The 19,659-nt window shown below is 36.2% G+C and overlaps 1 protein-coding gene across 9 annotated transcripts in view; it reads right to left on the reverse strand.

Moving 5' to 3' along the window:
* The window catches only part of Ih (hyperpolarization activated cyclic nucleotide gated potassium channel Ih), an 89,754-nt gene that overhangs the window by 50,189 nt on the left and 19,906 nt on the right, over positions 1-19,659 (reverse strand). The window lies entirely within an intron of this gene.

Below are 19,659 nucleotides of genomic sequence, written 5' to 3' on the forward strand. Positions count from 1 at the left end.
GAAACCATGGGCCAAATATAGTAAAATTGCGTTTTTAGTTTTTCACACTGACGCCACTAATTCAAAAATGATTTAAAAAATTCGGAGCAATGTGCTTAGACAAGAAGTATGGGTATAAAATTAATGAGGAAATCCTGTAGAATTTAAACAGATTCAAGTTTCTGGTGCAGAAGGGCTGGTAAATGTTGAAAATGTCATTTAAAAATTGTATTCTTGAAATTTCGCAATATTTGTTTTTGAAAAAATTATAAGTTAAGGGCTTATATAAACTCGATAACATCCTCGAGTTTCGTTCGTCTAACTTTGTCAGCTTAAAAATTACCTATTCGTCCTTGTGAATCCAAAAAATTTAAATAGTTTTAATTCTAAAGAAATTTCCTATTGTATTTTTTACCCATATTTTTATTCTACATTACATTGATTTTTTTTTAATTATTAATTAATAATTAAAATATCTTTGAAATTACAAAGTCCTTCACAATAAATCCTGCGGTCAGAGAGAAAAAATAAAAACGCCACTTTAAATAAAAAAGTAGGTTTCAAACCCATTTATTGTTATTTATTTCATGGTAGGAGAGCTTCTCAAACAATATAGAAGCAATTTTTTCGATTCAAGTTGTTGAAAAGTAATGAATATCTAAATCCCGGGACTAATCCCGGGTTCCTGGGATTGTGACAACGCCATCCCGAAAATCCCGGGATCGGAAAAAGCCGAAAAATTAACATCCCTAATGCATACATATTAACATAATGATTAGCTGATAAATTAGATAAAGTTATTGCGAATATTATGCAAGCTGCGCTTTAAAATAGAACACTTAAAATTGTGAGCGTAGTGATGTGCATTAATAAATGTCTATGTATGTATGTACATATTTACTATGTACAATGTCACTTAAATTAGGCCGAACGATAAAAGCTGGAGGTGTATTATTGCGCATAGCAATTACAATAAGTATCTTACAATACAATACAATACAGTACATAAAAACGGGTGTTACGCAATATAAATACGATCATACATACAATACGTTATCTATGTAGTAAACTTACACTTTGAGCAAATTCTTTGAACATTAGCAAAAATCAACAAGAGCATGGTTTTGATGCGCGGAAGCAAAAATTTGGGTAAACAAAAGTATGTAGGTGTGGTTAAAGAGTGTGTACTGAAGTATTAATAGCTCTGATCCAATACTTTTCGTGTAAAATCCTCTAAAAATGTCAAACAGCAAGATTTCTCTCTGAAGTGAGAGTACAAAGTGAGTAACAACCAAAAAGTACCGGAACAAAAAGTATTTTACCTGTAAAAACGTCAAACAACCGATCGCTTAACACTTTTCATGATTTAGATGATACCAGAAGAAAAAGTTCGGGTAAAATCTTGCAACTTCATTCTCTACACAACTCTCCAATAACCGCTCTCGTTTACAGGATTTTGGAGTACGGGAACATTTTTCCTGTAACTTCCTCCAAGTTCGTGTAAAAACATATAAGTTCATGGAGTACTGGATCAGAGCTAATGTATACATGTGTATATATAAGTATGTGCATACATTAGACTGCCTCGAACTCCATACAAAAAAATCGATTCTCTTTCCTAAATATTTTGCTTCAATTCAGAATTATTCAAGACCTGGGCTGCGGTAAAAATCTATATATAAATATGCCACAAGAAAATTTTGCAATCCCTTTTTTGAAGGCACCGTTAGCTCTATTTCAATGAAACATACACCGATTTAAAGGATATAGCTTCCTCTAATCCAGAAATGTTAATCCCGATACATGTAAGATAGATTAAAATGTGAAAACCACTATATCTCTAAAACTAATTATGCTGGGGAACTGAAACTTAGCACAGATGCATAGATTGTAAATACCCTACTTACGGCGAAAAGTTTTAGATTTTGGAAAAGGGGGCGTGGCACCTCCCATACAAACTGAAATTCTCCTATCGCTTTTCCCTGGAACCGCTTATTTAACGTCCTGAAATTTGACACAGCCACATATGCTATCAATACCGTACTTACGGCGAAAAAGTGGTAGATTTTGGAAAAGGGGGCGTGGTACCTCCCATACAAACTGAAATTCTAATATCGCTTTTCTCTAGAACCGCTTATGCTGACGTCCTGAAATTTGACACAGCTATTTATGATATCAATGACGTACTTATGGCGAAAAGTGGTAGATAATGAGAAAGGGGCGTGGCACCGCCGATGCAAACTGAAATTCTCATATCGCTTATCTCTGGAACCGCTTATGCTGACGTCCTGAGATTTGACACAGCCACATATGCTACCAATACTGCACTTACGACGAAAATTGGTAGATTTTGGAAAAGGGGGCGTGGTACATCCCATACAAACTGACATTCTCATATCGTTTTCCTCTGGAACCGCTTATGCTAACGCCTTGAAATTTGACACAGCTATTTACGCTATCAATAACGTGCTTAAGGCGAAAAGCGGTAGATATTGAAAAAGGGGGCGAGGCACCACTCATACAAGCTGAACTTCGCATTTTGCTTATCTGTGAAACCGCTTATGCTAACGTTCTGAAATTTGACACAGCTGCATATGTTATAAATACCGAACTTATTGCGAAAAGTGGTGTGTATCCGAAAGAGGGATGAGGCACCTCGCATACAGAATGCAATTTCCATATCGATTATATCTGGAACCACTTATGATAGATAAGGTAATGTAATTTGATATACTTACATCTATATACATTTAAAATGGCAAGAATCATTCAATTGGGAACCATTTCCTACCAGATTTCTAAATCGCATTGAATGATTGTTATTTTGTGTAATGATTTTTGAAAGGATCAGTGTGTCTTCCGTTAGGTGGCGCAGGGATTGAGAGTAGAGATGGGCATGAGACTAAATATTAAGTCCCGATCCCGTCCATCCCGAAATTCAATTTTTAACTTCCGATCCCGCTCATCCCGACGTTTTTCAGAATTGTACCGCAGGCCCGGGGGCCACGAAATCTATCTCTACGAAAATTCACATATCTTTCAAATTAATTTTAAAAAAAAAAATGTATGAAAGAGCTGGCATCCTCCAATTATTTTGTTTTGCTTTGCTGTTCATTTTCGTCTCAATAAAACATAAAAAGTGCATATTTTATAAAAAAATTTTAAGGAAGATTTTCTGAATTTGCGGAAGTTGCGGTTTTATCGGGAGTATCGGAAAAGGATTTTGATCCCGTTCCGACCGTTAAATCTTTACAGACTTTCCCGATACCGCCCATCTTGAATTAGTACCGTGAGTCCCGATATTCCGTGCCCATCTCTAATTGAGAGCTATCCTTAAAATGTATGGTCAGATTTGCTTCATCTTTAGAACACATAATAGCAACATAAAATTTGGTGCAATTCGGTAGCCCAATCATGTGATGCAAAAATATTGGGCTTTAGGCCCAATCTTGACAGAAACACGTGTAAAACCGCAGTTAGAGAAGGAAATATTTTATTTTGTTTTACACCTTCGAGGTACTTAACCTCTACCGATTTTGATGAAAAGAATGAGGAGTTTATGCAGATGTTGGCAATTTGGTTTTAACATTCCAAGGGGCTCTCAGACCAATATACTCGAAAAAAGTATTTACAGTCTGGATTGGTATTTGTTTAACATAGTAGTCAGTGAGGAACCGTTAGGCATCTCATCTATACATACAAATACATTTATATGCATTTTTTTTGTAAATGAACCCACCATGCAAAACATGAGAAATAGGCAACAATCGTCAATGGCAACAAATTGGCGACTCACCGATTTATTGCTGTGGTGACAAATCGGCAACATCACTTCGTTCATGTCAATTTTTAATAAAAAAAGTTCTCAAAAATTCCGAAACTTATGAATATGGTGTCAATAGTATTGGCCAAAAGCATCTAAATTATGCCCAAGGACAAGATTGAAAAAATAGGAAGTCTCACAGCGACAAAATGAATTAATTCCGATTGTAAGTTGTAATTTGGTATAAAAAAAAATAAAAGAAGTATTAAAAATAATAAAATTATTCCAAATATCGCCTGAAGCGATAAGAAAAGGACTCATTCAGCTAATAAGAAAACGACTCGCCCAGGCAAGTTGCCTTCGGCGGACGTTTTAGAGCGACCGGTAATAGGAAATCGGACACGTTTTCTTATTGCCGGCAACACAAATTGTTTGGTGGGAAAATTGAGGTTCCTTTCTCGGTATAATTTCGAAAGCTACTAAGAAATTTGGCTTTAAGTTTTCCTATAAATTCGCTATAAATTTTCGTGGTAGACTTGAAATTCGTCATTAGCATAAAGGAGTCAATATTGGTGATAAGCACAATTTAAAAGTGTACGAAAAAATGTCGAATTTCGACAACTGGGCGATACTAGTATATTTAAATATGTATTGAGTTGTTTAATAAAGGGTAGCTAGTAAACTAGGCACGTACGTATTTCGGATTGATTTTAGATAATTCAATGTCATTTAATGACTTTTCTTTGAATTAACATGTATGCATTTATTTTTATTTCTCAGTAGCAAACCAACCAGCTTACTAGTCGGTCGATTTTCTGCTTGCGTTCACCTTGTGAAAAAGTGTTAAATTTACGATTAAAGCGACTCTCACAACCTTCTCCTAACCTTCAGTTAGACATCAATCTAATAAGAGAGCAAAGACTCAAATACACAACAATACACAACTAAACCATCATGCACGAACCACCTGATCTCAAAGGCGGTAAACAAACATCGCCTCATATGTGTTTCGAAATAGACAACAATATAAACCTCTCCAATAAATCACCCGGTCCTAAACACTTGGTAGTTAAAAGAATTGACAGTAATGAAAATCTCTCTAGAGTCTCCCCCTTTCTCATCAAAAGAGTGATTGACTGTGTTTGTGGGGAAATTGAAACTTGTGAAAAAACAAAAAGTGGTGTTTTACTCTTAAAAACCCAAACATATGCTCGCTCAAGCTAACAAATTAGTGAAGTTAATATCATTTACACCAACAATAAAAGTCGAAGTTAAAGAAAATGAATATCTCAACTATTCTAAAGGTGTCATTTATAATAACAATTTAAGAGACATATCAGAAGAAGAGATACTCAACGAACTTAAAAGCCAAAATGTAACAGATGTTAAAAAATCTTAAAAAAACAAAACGAAATGTTGGTCGAAACCGGCCTTTTAATACTTACATTCTCTGCCTCTGACCTACCTGAATCAATCTTTGTTGGATATCAAAAAACATACATACTCGTACATACGTCCATATATTCCCCTTCCCTTACGCTGCAAGAACTGCCACCGTTTTGGACACCCTACAAAATTTTGCAAAAGCGTCAAAACATGCTCAAACTGTGGTGCCCTTGCACATGTGAATGAAGAGCTCCAAGAGAAATGTTTAAGAGAGCCGGTATGTAATAACTGCTTAACTACACCAAACAAAGACTTTACTCACTCCACGTACAACAAGACTTGCCCTACCTTTGTAATGCAGAAAGAAGTACAAGCAATTAAAACTCTCCAAAAAGTAAACCACAAAAAAGCAGAACAAATATACAGAGAGAGGCACCTAGACCAAACTTACAGTTACACCATGCGTACGAAAGTTTCATACAGTGGGCTTGAACCAACATCAACATCTCAACAAATTACCTCACACGACTCAAAGAGAAGAGTAGAGGAAGGAATAACATCAACGACAAATATACAAGAATCAACAACAAACATCCAACACCAAAGCAATACCAACAACATTTCCGCAGCCCAGCTTAAAATATACCCGAAGAACACATCCAACCGTCTAAAAAGGTAACTGAAAGCTAAGGCAAAGAACTCAAATAAACTTACAACGAAAACCAACACCAATCAAAGTGACTCAGACGACACCAATTCTTCTCTAATGGAGGAGTAAACTTACTAAATAAACTTCTCAAGTGGACACTAGTTATTGATCATATAAGCCTAATACACTATTTCAATACACATTTAATTAAACTCCTTTATGCTTAAGATATTACAATGGAATATAAACGGTTACTTAAATAACTATCTAGGACTCCAAACACTTATAACAACCCACCGCCCTCAAGTAATCTCCCTTCAAGAAACCCACCTAACCTCCCCCGCAAATAACCCCATTCCCCCAAACTATAAAATCTATAACTTCAACTCCCGACTTTCTTCTCACGGAGGAGTAGCCCTCCTGGTCAACAATAGAGTTCAACACTCCCAAATTGATCTGAATACGGACTTCGAAGTTGTCGGTGTCAAAATTATCTCTAAACAAACAATTACCATACTATCAGCGTACATTCCTCCAAATAAACGTTTTAGCACCAACAACCTCGATAATGTATTTTCATCTATCGAATCACCCTGTATAATCACGGGAGACTTCAACTCCTGGCACTCTGACTGGGGCTCTCCGAAAAACAATAGGCGAGGAACAATACTCTCCAACTATATAAATAACTAAAATTTTGTTATACTCAACGATGGTTCACCTACTCATTTCAGCACCCATAACACGTTCACACATATAGATCTCACATTTTGCACTCCAACACTTACTATTGACTCAACCTGGCAAGTAGAACACAGCCTACACAGCAGCGACCATTTCCATATTACCACCACCTTATTCCACACTCGATCCACTCCTCTCCTAAAAACAAAACCCATCTTTTTGACAAAATCTGCCAACTGGACAAAATTTTCAGAGACTTGCGATAGCCTTAATCAAATACTACCTATAAGCATGGATGTAAATAGAGAGGCCGCTAACATCAAAAGGATTATTCTCAGAAGCGCGAATGAATCCATACCCCAACTTAAGTTCAAAGGACGAAGAAATGTCCCTTGGTGGAATCATGAACTCCAACAATTAAAAAACATAAAAAGCAGTTGCTGGCTAAAGTTAAAACGGTCAATAACAAACGAAAACATACTTAATTATAAGCGTGCAAACTCCAGACTCAAACGAGAATTAAAACTCGCCAAAGCTAAATCACTAGTTGAATTCACATCAGAAATCTCCGTATCTACACTCACAAGTCAAGTTTGGTCCAAAATTAAACTCATTAACGGGCTATATGAGTCCAAATCCATCCATTGTTTAACCACCAATAATCCTCTCCAACCGAACATAACCAACCCTGATGGCATTGCAGAAAACCTATGCACTTACTGGTCAGAAAACTCCGCTGACTCCAGCTTCTCTGATACTTTCCAAAATAAAAAGAGAGAATGCCTTTCTTTTGTTCCCACCACTCTACCAACGAAAAGGGCTAAGTTTATAGAAAACCCTATAAACCTGACGGAATTAAACAATGCCATAAGTAGTTTGAAAGGAAAAACACCAGGAATGGATAGAATAACTTACCATATGATAAAAAATTTATCGAAATCCTGTAAATCGAGATTGTTAAACTCATATAACCAAATTTTTTNGCGACAGCCTTAATCAAATACTACCTATAAGCATGGATGTAAATAGAGAGGCCGCTAACATCAAAAGGATTATTCTCAGAAGCGCGAATGAATCCATACCCCAACTTAAGTTCAAAGGACGAAGAAATGTCCCTTGGTGGAATCATGAACTCCAACAATTAAAAAACATAAAAAGCAGTTGCTGGCTAAAGTTAAAACGGTCAATAACAAACGAAAACATACTTAATTATAAGCGTGCAAACTCCAGACTCAAACGAGAATTAAAACTCGCCTAAGCTAAATCACTAGTTGAATTCACATCAGAAATCTCCCCATCTACACCCACAAGTCAAGTTTGGTCCAAAATTAAACTCATTAACGGGCTATATGAGTCCAAATCCATCCATTGTTTAACCACCAATAATCCTCTCCAACCGAACATAACCAACCCTGATGGCATTGCAGAAAACCTATGCACTTACTGGTCAGAAAACTCCGCTGACTCCAGCTTCTCTGATACTTTCCAAAATAAAAAGAGAGAATGCCTTTCTTTTGTTCCCACCACTCTACCAACGAAAAGGGCTAAGTTTATAGAAAACCCTATAAACCTGACGGAATTAAACAATGCCATAAGTAGTTTGAAAGGAAAAACACCAAGAATGGATAGAATAACTTACCATATGATAAAAAATTTATCGAAATCCTGTAAATCGAGATTGTTAAACTCATATAACCAAATTTTTGACTCCCATATTCCTCAATCCTATAAAACAAGCATCATACTCCCCATTTTAAAACCCAATAAAGACAAAACACAAATTGACTCATATAGGCCAATATCACTCAATCCCTGTTGCGCGAAGATACTTGACAAAATTGTTGCCCGCAGGTTATGGTGGCTTATCTCTACAGAGAAGCTTATCAATAGCCATCAAATGGGTTTCAAAAAAGGGAAGTCAGTTTCAGATTGCCTAATATATTTAGATTATCTGATCGCAAATTCCCTTGCCCGCAGAAACCATGTATCAATTATATCCTTAGATTTCACTAAAGCGTTCGAAAAAATAGGCGTACATGTAATCTTTGACCAGCTTATAAAATGGAATGTAGGCCCTAAAATTATGAAGTATGTTAAAAACTTTATGCTTAATCGAAAAATCATCGTCAAAAACGCATACGTATATTCCGCCCCTCTCCCCCTCGCTAACGGTATACCACAAGGCTCGCCGCTCTCGGTTGTCTGGTTTATCATCGCTTTCAACAGAGTTAGTGATATCATATCACTCCATAAAGATTTTCAATTTTGCGCCTATGCCGATGACTTCAACATTGTCAAGAAAATTGGTAAAAATAAAAATGTATCTATCGATATACCTAGCATAATAAGAGACATAAATGACTGGTGTGAATATTCTGGAGTCGAACTTTCATTGCAAAAATGCAAACATCTACATATCTGCCGAAAACATAATTGCGCATGTGNAAACTCATTAACGGGCTATATGAGTCCAAATCTATCCATTGTTTAACCACCAATAATCCTCTCCAACCGAACATAACCAACCCTGATGGCATTGCAGAAAACCTATGCACTTACTGGTCAGAAAACNAACTCATTAACGGGCTATATGAGTCCAAATCTATCCATTGTTTAACCACCAATAATCCTCTCCAACCGAACATAACCAACCCTGATGGCATTGCAGAAAACCTATGCACTTACTGGTCCGCTGACTCCAGCTTCTCTGATACTTTCCAAAATAAAAAGAGAGAATGCCTTTCTTTTGTTCCCACCACTCTACCAACGAAAAGGGCTAAGTTTATAGAAAACCCTATAAACCTGACGGAATTAAACAATGCCATAAGTAGTTTGAAAGGAAAAACACCAAGAATGGATAGAATAACTTACCATATGATAAAAAATTTATCGAAATCCTGTAAATCGAGATTGTTAAACTCATATAACCAAATTTTTTACTCCCATATTCCTCAATCCTATAAAACAAGCATCATACTCCCCATTTTAAAACCCAATAAAGACAAAACACAAATTGACTCATATAGGCCAATATCACTCAATCCCTGTTGCGCGAAGATACTTGACAAAATTGTTGCCCGCAGGTTATGGTGGCTTATCTCTACAGACAAGCTTATCAATAGCCATCAAATGGGTTTCAAAAAAGGGAAGTCAGTTTCAGATTGCCTAATATATTTAGATTATCTGATCGCAAATTCCCTTGCCCGCAGAAACCATGTATCAATTATATCCTTAGATTTCACTAAAGCGTTCGAAAAAATAGGCGTACATGTAATCTTTGACCAGCTTATAAAATGGAATGTAGGCCCTAAAATTATGAAGTATGTTAAAAACTTTATGCTTAATCGAAAAATCATCGTCAAAAACGCATACGTATATTCCGCCCCTCTCCCCCTCGCTAACGGTATACCACAAGGCTCGCCGCTCTCGGTTGTCTGGTTTATCATCGCTTTCAACAGAGTTAGTGATATCATATCACTCCACAAAGATTTTCAATTCTGCGCCTATGCCGATGACTTCAACATTGTCAAGAAAATTGGTAAAAATAAAAATGTATCTATCGATATACGTAGCATAATAAGAGACATAAATGACTGGTGTGAATATTCTGGAGTCGAACTTTCATTGCAAAAATGCAAACATCTACATATCTGCCGAAAACATAATTGCGCATGTGAGGTCCACTCTGGCAACCTATTTATCCCTTCGGTGTCCCAACTTAAAATATTAGGAATGGTTTTTAACCAGAAATATAACTGGAATGCCACATCTCATACTTGCGCATGGCCTTATTAAAGACATTAAACGTTATTAAGTGCCTCTCCAGTACTAAGTATAATTGCCACACTACTTCACTTATTTCGATTGTACACGCACTTTTACTCTCCAAAATGAACTATGGCATATTTCTATACGGATTTTCTGCGAAAAATCAACTTAACAAAATAAAGGCAATTCTACACTCCGCCATCCGTATTACCCTTGGTGCCCTGCGTACCACCCCTGTCAACAACTTGCTGGTCGAAGCTAATGTCAAATCTTTTGAAACGCAACGAGACATCTCCCTACACAAGTTAAGTAAATTAATATTAAACTGCNTTACCCTTGGTGCCCTGCGTACCACCCCTGTCAACAACTTGCTGGTCGAATCTAATGTCAAATCTTTTGAAACGCAACGAGACATCTCCCTACACAAGTTAAGTAAATTAATATTAAACTGTAAAGAAACCCCACTTGCAAAAATAATAAATAACATTAAAAAACAAAAACCCAAACACAAAAATCCGTTGCCTATACTAGTCAGAGCTATCGACACCTGCAAAACAATGAATTTCCGTTCTTCCCCCGTAACACCTTATTCCTCCTCTCGTCCACCATGGCTCCTCGATCCTTCTTCCAAAAACACAAGCCTACACACATTCAATAAAGACACTACCCCACCAATAGTGTATCAACAATATTTTAAGTCTCTCCTTACCAAATTTCCCAACTACTCCTTCATATTCACAGATAAATCTAAGACATCAACTACCACAGCCTACAGCATTACCACTACACACACTATCATTAATACATCCCTCCTACCCGAATACTCGTCAGTCTTTTCCGCCGAGACCATTGCAATTTCACAAGCAATTTCGCTGTTAAAAAGCCGCAAAGGTAAGCATTTAATCTGCACTGACTCCCTTTCAGCCCTTGAAGCCATTAAAAATACCAGCAACAGCAATCACTACATCAACAATACTCGAAATCACCTGCTTGAGATCTTCCCTAAAGTAATACTACTTTGGGTTCCGGGACACGTTTCCATCCAAGGAAATGAANTTCACAAGCAATTTCGCTGTTAAAAAGCCGCAAAGGTAAGCATTTAATCTAAACTGACTCCCTTTCAACCCTTGAAGCCATTAAAAATACTAGCAACAGCAATCACTACATCAACAATATTCGAAATCACCTGCTTGAGATCTTCCCTAAAGTAATACTACTTTGGGTTCCGGGACACGTTTCCATCCAAGGAAATTTTTGAAGACGAAATAGCCAAATCTGCCTCCAATACACCTCTCCTCACATCCCAAAACTATAACCCCAGAGACATACTACAACACATAAAAAAACACTTTAATTGCACACAACTTAATACCTTTGTCCACACCTCAACATGGTATCAACAAGTTAACACTGGTAAATCTCCCCCCAAAAGTTTCTTCACACCTAGTTCGAGATTAGACCTGATAAAATTTGAAAGATTGAGACTATGCTATACCAAGATAACTCACCAGCACTACTTTACACAATCCCAACGCCCTCTTTGCCCCTATTGCAACACAAACACACCCGTACGTATCGAACATCTCTTAAACAACTGTACTAGGTTTAACCTCTTAAGAAAGTCAATTTTCAAAAGTACTTTACCNCAATCCCAACGCCCTCTTTGCCCCTATTGCAACACAAACACACCCGTACGTATCGAACATCTCTTAAACAACTGTACTAGGTTTAACCGCTTAAGAAAGTCAATTTTCAAAAGTACTTTACCTACATCCCTTCTTTCCTCAGTTGAACCTTATAGCGTCCAAAAAATCTGTTCCTTCCTGAAACGCACTAACTTATACCACCAAATCTAATTGCACCGAAAGTATTTAATCAAATCTGTAGAGTAAGGCCTACGTTGCTATCGCTAATAAAGATACTAGCTTGTAATTTTAATTATAAGTTTAGTTTGTTTAAATAAATAAATATTTTTATTTCTTTATTGAGCTTTTTAATTAAAAAATTATTCAAATACCTCCCCGTTGAATCGGCAAGTAATGACGTCTCGCGTTTTCGTTTGTAGTCTTTCATTACCCTATGGATGTACACGTCTTATTAGTTATCCGGTTATAATTCGTCAGTATACATACTGTTATTCACAAGATTGAATAGAAGTATAGCCACCTCACCAAATAAGTGTATAACCAGGAAAGTGTCAACTTCATATTTTATTAATGCATATGTTAATAATTAACCTGTTCCTTTAAACTTCGGACTAAACCCTGTGGAATNTTGAATAGAAGTATAGCCACCTCACCAAATAAGTGTATAACCAGGAAAGTGTCAACTTCATATTTTATTAAAGCATATGTTAATAATTAACCTGTTCCTTTAAACTTCGGACTAAACCCTGTGGAATTGTCAAACTACAATTTTACTCTCCCAAGTGAGAGTAAAAGGAGACCAGATGCAGAAGTGCACGGGAACGCAAAAAGCACTATTTCCTGTAAAGACGTCAGTCGGTTTGTTTGTATGTCATTGGTGCAACACTGATTTGGCTGAAATATCACTAAATAGTTATTAAAATCTATACATATTCAAACATTTCGTTGTTTACTTCCAAAAAACGAGGAGGTTATCAGTTTGTCGGAATATTTTATTTTTTACTTTTATTTTTTTTTATGTATGTTACCGCATAACTTTGGACTACGTCAACCGATTTTCATAATTCTTTTTGCATCGGAAAGGTAGTGTCTCAGAGGTGGTCTCATACTAATCTGGTTAAGATCCGATCAGTGGATCATGAGATATATATATATATATTTTTTTTTTATATGAGAGTTGAAGTCTTTTTTTTTAGCTAAAAATTACTTGTTAAAATTATAAGGTTCTTTGCTTTCACCGCTTTCTGTTTTTGTTTGCACATGCAAATCAGCTGATCGTTTGACACTTTTCATGAACTTACAGGAAAAAAACTCCGGAATAAATCCTATAACTTCTGACTAGAAACAGTTGCACAGTTATTCTCTCAAAAGTGTTCCCACTTACAGGTTTTATGTCAATAGGAACGACTTCCTGTAAGTTCTGACTAAATCCTGTAAACCGGACTGCTATTGGAACAGACTAAATGTAACTTATTGAAGCTTTTTACTAAAATGTGCCTGACAGGACTATTCTGCATTGGTAACAAAAAATAAATAAAGTTCGGCTGACTTCCAAAATGTCATTTGCAATGTATAAGTCGTAATGATGCATGATGGAAAAAATCCATTTCCACTTAAATTGCTGGTAAAACCGGTAGTTTATCTCTCATATAAAGGCCAAGTCACACGATTGGTACATTTCTAAAAATTTTTACATTTTGACAGTTACAGAGTGGTGTTGTTTGTCAATTATTTTTATTCAACTGAACTCGTTCTTGAGAAAAAATTGTAGACAACACCATACTGTGACTGCCAAAATGTACAAATTTACCAATCGTGTGATTTCGCCTTAAGACCATTTGGTGAAATGAAAATAATAAAATTTGCTCAGCTCTGCGGTACGGCTGTATCAAAAACTGGTGAAGATTATATTTACTGAAAAATAAATTTCCAGCTATAATATTTCTTAAGAAAACCTTGACTTTTTAGATGGACATACTTTCGAATAACAATGGATTCAGCCACGTTTTGGGGAACTCACAAGGTGCCTTAACGGGTTTGCTTGTCGTAATGACATATATTTTATAATGAATTAAATATTTTTATCAAATTCGTTTGGATAACCGCATTTTTATTGCGAGGCATTCTAACTAATATATATATAAATAAATACCAGGCACGTGAACCGGTTTTGAACCGGAAAACCGCTTTTTTCTATTAATTAATTAACCATTAACCGAACCGAAATTTTCCACAAATGTTTGTTCCGAACCGAAAACCGAACCACTTTTCATAAAGGTTTAGAGGTTCGTTCCAACCAATTTTCAATAGATAAGTTTACCCGCTTTATTTTATTTTTGTTAAATATGGTAATACAACCATGTTTGTTTACCATTTGGCAATATCAAATGTATAGGCAACCCATGATCCAACTACACAAGATCTGACAAGATGAAGCAAAAGAAAAAAGTAATTTTCTGGCTGCCGTTTGTAATCCATGTTATTTTCTTTTAATGAACGAAAAGTAAAGAAAGAATATGAAGACGAAGCATAAAGAGAAAAATGGAAGCAATTTTTTAGCGCATTTTAAGCTAACCAAATTATTATTTTTGTACGTGCTTTTGCAACCAATTACCGCGCACTTTATTTTAATTACATTTGCACTAACAATTTATTGAAAATCGCTTAACAATCACTGAAATAAACCGCCGACAAAATACACATAAAGAAAGAAATGTAAAACACCAAACATCAATAGCAAACCTCAAAAATACGGTCAGATCTGTTCTAATTGGTTCATGTAGGCAACCAATCTCATTTGACAGACACTTGGCACTTAGCCTTGCGCGTTGTTGCACTTAAACTTGCGCGTTATTTCAAAGACCAAAAAAACCGCTATCCAAAAGTACAAAAACGGTTCGAGCCGCTAAGCCGAAGCGACAAAATTGTTCGTCTGGTTCACGTCCCTGATAAATACTACGTAAAACGTATGTATGTATGTATTTTAAAATAAATAAATATGCTTATGAATATCATGNAATTCTGTGATATTTTGCACTTTTGTTTTTATAAAATTTGCTTTCGGATTTAAACAACAACAGCAGTTATTTCAAATTGCCCTTTTGCACATTTGTGCCCGGAAAAAAAGTCCGGGCTGTTTCGTGCACAAAGAAGAAGATATTTACGATCCAAAAGTGGAACGTATTCGCTCTCTATTACCCATTTTTCTTGCGTGAGGAACGCTTTCAGGGCTGCTTTGGGCACCCGTGGGTACCCGCGGGCTCGTGTGGAACAAACCTATTGAGTCATGCATCGTGATAATTGCTTTTGTCGTTTTTATAATTACATATGTCAGCTCACTTAGGGGAGTTATTTAACGGATGTAAATCCATCTTATGGAATGATTTTATTTTGATCTGGTTTAAAGAGAAATCAATCAAATGTAACAGAGCGAGTCGAATTTAAAGTCCTATTTGTACATATCGATAGCCCTCTGCAATAACGACACAATTCAAAATTCAAAAAATTAAAACTGTTACTACTGTTAAGTGGCTCTTGTCTCTACTCCTTATCTAATCCATTTCCATCTCTTACTAAATTAAACAGTAAGGATTGCTAAAGTAAGTAAGTAAGACATGGATTCGACCAGGATTAGAGACATGAGCCACTTAACAGTAGTAACAGTTTTTATTTTTTGAAATTTGAATCGTGTCGTTATTGCACAGGACCATCGATATGTACATATTTACAAAAAACGAATGCAGGAGAGCCTGCAAAAATTAATGCTTATGTACATATGTATGTATGTATGCTTAAAAGATAAAAGTTGATAATTTGGTATGTGTGCATGTATGTACTTATCTATACAATACAATTTTTATTTCACATAAAATCAACTGATCGCATTAAATTAAAGAATTGGCTTCGCTCAAGCGCTAATTGTATGTACATACACAGTGTGGTTTAAATGAAGCAAAAGCATTTAGTATAAAAACTTGGTGTCGAGCCAACCAACAAATTCCCTACATCGAAATCAGTATTAAAAGGATTTACTACATACATATGTACATACAACTGTACAGACATTTGTATGCACATCTGTAAATAGGCATTAAAATACATATCGAGGGCTTATACTCAATATCCGTTTTCAGAAATTTCGGATTTCTGTGACTTAAATTTGATCTCTGACATTAATTATAAATGTGATATCAAATAGTAAAATATACTTCAAAGCAGGGACCGAAAATAGCCGTTAAATACCAAGATATTTATATTTAGATCATTGCAAAATCCTTATCGCGTTTGGCGAGTATACATAATGAGGCGAGGTATGTTTCGATATATTATTACACTCACTTCCCTGGGGCCGAGGATTGCGGAAGGAGGTAGCCTTGTTAGAGAGCTAATTACGCCTCACAGTGCTTTGACTATACATATGGAGGAAGGTGGAAAAAAGTTATGGTGGCAGTTGATAAAAAACCTGTTGGGCTTAGAGAGAAAAACTAAAAGTAATAAATGCAAAATTTTTTACTTTACTTACTCACCCCGTCTCTCGAACGGTATATTTCTAAGAAAATACTAGAATTTGTGTGATATCGACTAATCAGTTTAGTTGCGTTTGGCGCTGAACCCACAGAAGCAAGTGTCTCTGTGTCAACTGTAATCAATTCTTTAAGTTTAAGGTATTTATCTTTTATTTGGTATTTTCTTCTATTCTTATCGAAAAATTGACTTGGAATTGCAGTTGCTAAAGATTATTAGTAAAACAAGTAAAAAAAGTCTAAGTTTGACGGAACCGAACATTAAATACCCGGCGCAAGTATTAAATATAGTTTTTTCACCTTTCCGAAAACTACCTCTACATGGTAAGCAGAGGTGGTTTTACCCCTATTTCAAACATCTTCGATCCAATCGCCCATTTTCCGAAATTCCATAATAATGCTACTTCTTTTCAAGGGATTTTTGTTAGTATCAATTTTGAGTAAATTAGCGCCCTTAAATTTCGAAATATCGAAGTTTCAAGCATTTCGGAAATTTACCGTTATGCGAAAAGTGGGCGCAATTTTAGTCCGATTTCAATAATTTTCAAAGTTCCGCTTTTATGTGGCAAGCACAATAATCATACCGACTTTGGTACCATACCATGGTGCATACTGATTTATCGAAGATTTCTTATTTGTCTAAATTACCGTTATATGGGATGTGTGCGTGGGTATTGTCCGATTTTTTAAAAAAATTGGTTGAGCGGTTACCAAGATATACTTATGTAATCTTAAGTGGGCGTGGCTACGTCCATTTTCCAAAAATTTATAATGCACCTATTTTTCGTCTAAAAATTATAGTAAATGTCAATTTTGAGGGAATAATATTCAGTAGTTATTAAAATATCGGAGTTTTCGTATTTCTGAAAACTACCGTTACAGGTAGGNGTTAGTATCAATTTTGAGTAAATTAGCGCCCTTAAATTTCGAAATATCGAAGTTTCAAGCATTTCGGAAATTTACCGTTATGCGAAAAGTGGGCGCAATTTTAGTCCGATTTCAATAATTTTCAAAGTTCCGCTTTTATGTGGCAAGCACAATAATCATACCGACTTTGGTACCATACCATGGTGCATACTGATTTATCGAAGATTTCTTATTTGTCTAAATTACCGTTATATGGGATGTGTGCGTGGGTATTGTCCGATTTTTAAAAAAAATTGGTTGAGCGGTTACCAAGATATACTTATGTAATCTTAAGTGGGCGTGGCTACGTCCATTTTCCAAAAATTTATAATGCACTTATTTTTCGTCTAAAAATTATAGTAAATGTCAATTTTGAGGGAACAATCTTCAGTAGTTATTAAAATATCGGAGTTTTCGTATTTCTGAAAACTACCGTTACAGGTAGGCGTGGTTATTGTCCGATTTTGCTCATTTTCAATACCATCCGTACTTCGCCCGAAATAAGTACACCTACGAAGTTTCGTTAAGATTTCTAAATTTTTACTCGAGTTATCGTGCACACAGACGGACGGACAGACAGTCACCGCTTAATCGATTTCTTTTTTCATTCTGATCATTTATGTATACATTTGTCTATATCTATCTCGATGAGTTTTGCCTGTTACAAACAACCGTTATGTGAACAAAGTTATAATATCCTTGTGCACAAGTGCGCTCGGGTATAAAACATGTGACACTGGTTCGTCGGGTCTTGAAATTAAACGCATGTTTTAGAAAATGTTCTGTAGTCCCTGAGCTTATAATTGTTTTTTTTGCGTGACTTTGCAAATACATGTAATTTCGATTTTCTAAATTTTTGGATTTTGGAAAATAATTTTCTTAACAAAGAAGAAATCCCGCAAAAAATTAAAAGAATTGAGAATATTTATATCTATGTAATTTTTAAGCATAACCTTGGTATTTCTGAGAGTGGAAAGCGAAGTACTGAAATTAACCTAAATTCCAATAATCCATGATTGGGCCCACATTTTTTGCGAGTTTACTATTCTTTTCACCCGANCGTGACTTTGCAAATACATGTAATTTCGATTTTCTAAATTTTTGGATTTTATTTTATTTTTGCGTAATTTCGCGAAAATAATTTTCTTAACAAAGAAGAAATCCCGCAAAAAACTAAAAGAATTGAGAATATTTATGGCTATGTAATTTTTAAGCATAACCTTGGTATTTACGAGTTTACTATTCTTTTCACCCGCCTCCTTATAGGCGAAACACTGTGCGTCCTCCAGAATAGAGTGGGCTTTGAGCTCCTTTTGGCTGTACAAGTCGGCGGGTCAATACGGCGTTTTTCCTTCGATGTTGTTGCAGACGAGTCGTTTCAACGTCTTTGAGGAATGGGAGGGTGGTATTCTTGCCAAAAGTGGATAGAAGTAGCCACGCATACCATAAGGACTATTAGCTTAACATCGTTTCTTCAAAAGACCCTGGAGAGGTTAATGGGCGTACTTATTAAACAAAACGTACCGCGCGTATGTTCTCGAAGACACAGCACGCTTAAACGAATTGAAAATCGGTAGAAACCGCCCTACACAATGTTGTTAGACGAATTTACGTGGTTCAGGAAAACGGAGCATTCGTAGTGGCGGTTTTTCTGGACATAGCGGGGGCCTTCAACCATGTGCCTAAGCAAGCCATTGTAGAATGACGACAATAATGGTAAGAGGACGAAGGCTGGCCTGAGGGCACTAGGAGTGCTGACTCGGTGAATGTCTACACAAACGGGTCGAAGCCGCATAAAGGCGTAGGGGCGGAAGTCGTCTGCGCGGAGCTAGGTCTTTAAAAAACCTGTAAGCTGCGGAACTACTGCAGTCTAAGTACTAGTCATAATGAGAGCGGCAAATCTATTGAGCAGCGATCTAGTAAATAAACAAGTGAATCTCTACATAGACAGTCAGGCTGCGATACAGGCAATTCTATCGCACAGCACTTCTTCAAGTAGTGTTGTGGAGTGCAGGATAGCTCTGGCTCTAGATTTGCTACATACTGGCACTGACGTACATACATCTATACTGGATTCTGGGGTACACCGGCAAAAGAAGGTGCTATGTAGGAAACTATGCCGATAGAGAGTCAACTTTTTTGCAAGCGATTATACGGGAGTTGGATTTTTCCGTTATCAGGAAGGCGCAGAAGCTGGTGGACATTGTCTGCTGGTTAAATTAAGTTTTTTTTTCATAAAGATTATAACAGTTACGGTCCTTGCTTTAAAATGGTATATGCGCATATAAGGCCATTAGAACCAGAATAGTTCATACATGTGCATTTTTGGGGAAAACAGAGATGTAGCCAAAAAAA

Source organism: Rhagoletis zephyria, unplaced genomic scaffold (assembly GCF_001687245.7).
Source record: "Rhagoletis zephyria isolate East Lansing unplaced genomic scaffold, Rhagoletis_zephyria_1.1 Rzeph_scaffold_00404, whole genome shotgun sequence".
In the NCBI taxonomy this organism is placed as follows: Eukaryota; Metazoa; Arthropoda; class Insecta; order Diptera; family Tephritidae; genus Rhagoletis; species Rhagoletis zephyria.